The 5,473-nt window shown below is 38.6% G+C and overlaps 1 non-coding gene across 1 annotated transcript; it reads right to left on the reverse strand.

The window, feature by feature from the left end:
- Nucleotides 1-1,599: 1,599 nt before the first annotated feature.
- Trnaw-cca (transfer RNA tryptophan (anticodon CCA)) lies at nt 1,600-1,674 on the reverse strand. The gene has a single exon. It is a non-coding gene; the product is annotated as a tRNA-Trp (tRNA).
- Between the last annotated feature and the right edge of the window lie 3,799 nt (nt 1,675-5,473).

The following is a 5,473-nucleotide window of genomic DNA, read 5'->3' on the forward strand; positions in this document are numbered from 1 at the left end:
ACAAATGGAACAAAATCAAAAACAAATTAAAGAAACACTTCAATACACACACGAAGATTGAACTACTGAATTACAAAACATCGAATCGATATGTCAAAAAGTCTGTAATGACGCAGAAACACAAATTTGTGAGGATTTTCAACCTATTTTTCCGCGGCATGAAAATGCATTACAGAATCACGAAGCAGCCATAAAAGAACTGCAAACTATAGTTCATGAAAATCACGACACCTTGCGGGCTAAAATTGACTCAGTTGCATCTACCGATTCGGTTACGGAACTTGCAAACACTCAGGAAAACTTAAAGGACATAGTAGATACTCTGAAAATTGGTTCAGAAAGACACATGGATGAAATTAGTTCATTATCAGAGAAAGTAGTCGAACTTTCGAATCAGCTAAATAATTTATCCAAGAAAGTAGATGATAATCTGAATAACACAACACCAGTAGTCTTATAATGACATATAACAGTACGAACAAATTAGGAAATTTAAACAAAATCCGAATCAAATTAATACTCAACACAAAAGAGAAATACGGGAAGTACAAGATCAGTTAGCACAAGTAATACAAGAATTACATATTTCAGAGGACACTGTCCCTCCAGCATGGGGAGAAGGACTTAGAAATACAAAAAAGCTACAAAATAGTAACACAGGGCATTTCGGAAATTATGAAAGAAATTGGCAAGGTGCACCGAATTTTGAGATGGAACCGCCGACACGACGTAACAATGACCGATATGCGACTCGCCGACACGATGACTTTGACTATAAGCTGTTCATAACTACACGTAAGTTCAAAACATTTAAGAATTCTGGCAACGACATTCATCCACAAGCGTGGCTTCATCAATTATCTCATTGTTTTCCTCCCAACTGGTCATTAGAGCACAGATTAGAATTTATGTGTGGCTATTTAGAGAATGAACTAGCTGTAAGAATGCGATCGGTCATTCACGATTGTCACAGTGAAGGAGAATTTTATCATGCCTTCCTCTCAGCATATTGGTCTCAAGCTACTCAAGACCGAGTAAAACATAGCATCATAATGATGAAACATTTAGAACAATCTGAATTTTTCAGACTCGTCAAATATTTTGAAGACATGTTGCACAAGAATCAGTACCTGTGAAACCCATACAGCCCCTCATAACTCATCGTCATTTGCTTAATCAAATTTCCTGAACATTTAAGACATATCATTTTGGCAGGACGTTGCAAAGACAACACTGAAGCTTTCCAGGGACTCTTACAAGAATTGGAAATTGACACAGACAGTCGCGGGATGCGAAAACAGGAAAAAAATCATTACAGGTTACATATGTCACAATTCCGTGACGACAGAAACAATAACTGGACACGACAAGGCTATTTTTACAACGCAAATCGTGACCAAACCAGACACCACCATATGACAACCATTGGCAGAGTAATAATAATTACAGGGAAAGATCACCTCTCCGCAGTAATGACTATGACAGAGACAAACAGAGAAACAGTCAATATGACTACCAACATAATTATTTCCAGAATGAGATTTTCACTCTGCAGCGGAGTGTGCGCTGATATGTAACTTTCTGGCAGATTAAAACTGTGTGCCCGACCGAGACTCGAACTCGGGACCTTTGCCTTTGGCGGGCAAGTGCTCTACCAACTGAGCTACCGAAGCACGACTCACGCCGGGCACCCACAGCTTTACTTCTGCCAGTACCTCGTCTCCTACCTTCCAAACTTAACAGAAGCTCTCCTGCGAAACTTGCAGAACTAGCACTCCTGAAAGAAAGGATATTGTGGAGACATGGCTTAGCCACAGCCTGGGGGATGTTTCCAGAATGAGATTTTCACATTTTAAGTTTGGAAGGTAGGAGATGAGGTACTGGCAGAAGTAAAGCTGTGGGTGCCCGGCGTGAGTCGTGCTTCGGTAGCTCAGTTGGTAGACCACTTGCCCACGAAATGTAAAGGTCCCGAGTTCGAGTCTCGGTCGGGCACACAGTTTTAATCTGCCAGGAAGTTTCAACATAATTATTATCAACGGAGACAAAATAACTTCAGACACAACGGTACGATTCCGAGAGAAATTCTCCACCACATGACCGACAAAAAAGAAACTATCGAAACTACCGACATAACGATTGTCTTGAATTTCATAAGAACTGGTGGGATTCAAACAGGGCGGGGCCCTCTCGGCAAGGTGAATTTATAGACGTTAGGTCTCCTAATCCCAATAACGACGTGCGCCAGCAAAGAGCCAGTTGCCAATGACTCACACCACTGGCAGCCACAAAACATACTTATGAAGCTGACGATGTAGCTCCCGTGGCTAGTAATTACGTAGAAGTGGAAGACATTAGGGACATCTTACTCTAGGAACACGACGTAAAACATAACAACGTTGTATATCCTGTAATTCACGTTACAGTAAATGAAGTAAAATTTACGGCATTACTTGACTCTGGCAGTCCCATTTCAGTAATTAGTGAAACAGCCTTTAACAAATGCAACAAATCGAACGATTTCCCCACACTGCCGTTACGTAAGATTAAATTACAAGGTGCAATCGTTGGAAAACGTGTAGATGTACGCCAACAAACTAACTTAGAATTCTTTTGTCAAAGCCACAGTTTCTCTATGAACTTTCTTATTGTTCCATTATTGTCGACGGAAATTATATTGGGAGTAGACTTTTTGAATGAATACAAAGTAGTTTTAAACGTTCACGCTGCTGAAATAAGTTTAGAGAAAGAGCGAAAGTAAATAGCTTTGATATTTGAAGATTGGCTCTCAAACAATGACGAGGAAATTAATCGGCTTTACTTCCTGTTAGACAACAGTTCGGAATTTTCGACGACTCTAACAGTCACTCTGACAAGGATGATATCGACGGCGTGTTTGATACTAATGAGTTAATTCAGAATAAAATTCAAACAATTGAGAATTGTAATGACACTGACAGGCAGGACCATTTTGAGATTTTACAAGCATATTAAACAGTTTTTACTCATAAAACAGGAATAATTACGGGATTTCAATACCAATTTCATGTTCGTGAGCATATTAAATTTTGTGTTAAACCTTAAGTAATTCCGGCACATTGTAGGGACCGTGTTAGAACAGAAATACACTCTGTGCTTGACAAAGGCATTATTGAGCCTGCTATAGGCTCATATAACAATCCATTACATGTTGTTGAGAAGAGAAATGGATCGACTAGACTTGCCTTAGATTCGAGACAAATGAATACTACCATCATTCCTGAAACAAACAGGCCGCAAACGTTGGAAGAATTTCTTCAAAATTTTAATGATGTAAAAGTGTTGTCTTCTATTGATGTTAGATCCAGCTTTTATCAGATCGAACTTTATCCAAAATGTCGAAAATAGATAGATATTTTTTGTTTCGACGTTTGTTGTCAGTTTCGGAGACTTCCTTTTGATTTGAACATTTCTTCCCCAGCGTTCATTCCATATCACCTGAGTTCTTAAAACATCACATCACCTTATATATAGACGATATTATAATAGCAGAAGCCTCATACGAACAACATAATCGCATCCTCAACAGTGTGTCACGTATTTTTGCAGAATCTGGAATTACAGTTAACTTGGAAAATTCTGAATTCGGTAGGTCAAAGGCTAAGTTTTTGGGATACATTATTTCTTCTGAAGGCATTCATCCGGATCCTGAAAAGTTAGAAGCAATCAGAGCCATTCCAGTTCCATCCCCTAAAAAAACAAGTCCGCGGTTTTCTAGGTCTCGTAAATTTTTACCGTCGTTTTCTGAATATGCAAATTCTAGTTACACCAAAACTTTGTTCTCTCACTGGAAAAAAATATACTATTTTTAACCGGGACGAAAAGACACAGTTGGAATTCCATTCCTTGGAAAAAGCGCTAGTTAACGCGCCAATACTAGCTCATCCAGATCTGTCACAAGATTTCTGCCTTAGCACGGATTCTTCTAATGTTGGTCTTGGTGCCCATTTATTTCAAGAAGCCATAGAAAATGACACTACTGTCCAGAAAACCATTGCTTTTGCTAGCCGCGTGCTAGCAAAATCTGAAAAAAAATTATTCCGTTACTGAATTAGAAGCTTCAGCTTTCGTTTGGGCATTTAAAAAATTCCGTTTCTTTCTTTCTGGTGAACACGTAGAAGTACCCAGTGATCATCGTGCATTATAATTTCTTATGTCTTCAAGATTAAATCATGACAGGTTAAAACGTTGGGCATTGTTTCTGCAAGAATTCCACTTCACAATAGTCTACATTCCAGGCAAGGACAACATTGTTGCGGACGCACTATCACGTGCACCGGCTGGGCTTGAGAAAAGTAACACAGAAGGCGGCAACCTCGAGAAAAACTTCAGTATTCTTTGCATTCAGAAAGTGTCCTTTGAAAACTTCATCACCACGTCTTTAAAGGACATTTCTCATGAACAAGATAAAGATCCGATTTGGAAAGACATCAAAAGTAAATGCCATGAAAAGACACACACGCAGATTCGGCATTATTATCTGGTTAGAAGTAACATACTCTTCAAACGCTGCACTGTTGATGACAGGCTATGGGTACTTTGCATTCCTGACGATTTTGTTAATAAGCTCATTTGGTACATTCATTTCAGCTACGCACATTTTGTTCCACAAAAATGTTATCATATTCTTCGGACGACTTGTCATTTTAACAATATGGAAAAGAGAATTCAAAGATTCTTGTTTATTTGTAAAGTTTGTCAAAAGGCCAAACCATCTCCTATCTTGCATCGTTCTCCGTTGTTTTGTATCATTCCTTCTAAATTAAAAAAAAATTGCTGCTGTTGATCTCTTGGGACCCCTTGTCACAACATTAAATGGATTTTCGTACATTTTAGTCGCTGTTGAACTTACTTCAAAATTTGTTTCTTTCACGCCGATACGTAAAGCCACTGGACGGTCTGTATCCAATACCTTTCTTAAAAATTTCTTACGTGAAGTTGGACACGTTAGTAAAGTCATTTCAGGTAACGGACCGCAATTCCGATCTGCTGTTTGGTCACGCATGCTTTGGAAACGTAAAATCAAACCTTTTTTAATTTCACTGTACTCACGACATTGTAACCCATCTGAACGGATTATGAAAGATATCGATAAGCTTTGCAGACTTTATTGTCAGAGAAAGCATCAGTATTGGGACAGATATTTACACTTATTTCAAAACGTGCAGAATGAAGTGCCTCATGACACCACTGCTTTACCACCATTTCTTGTACTGAAGAATGAAGAACCACCTGATAGAATCAGAGAGCTTGTACCTTTTCCAAATACACGTAAACTTCGACACAAAGACATAATGGATTGGGCTATTAAAATATAAATTCTACTGCAGACAAAAGGAGAAAACTATACAGTAAAGCAAATGCAAAGAAACTATATATTTGTCAGAAAGTTGTCATTAAAGCTCATTCTTTGTCACATAAGAAGGAACACTTAAGT

The sequence above is a fragment of the Schistocerca nitens genome, chromosome 1 (assembly GCF_023898315.1).
Source record: "Schistocerca nitens isolate TAMUIC-IGC-003100 chromosome 1, iqSchNite1.1, whole genome shotgun sequence".
NCBI classification, from domain to species: Eukaryota; Metazoa; Arthropoda; class Insecta; order Orthoptera; family Acrididae; genus Schistocerca; species Schistocerca nitens.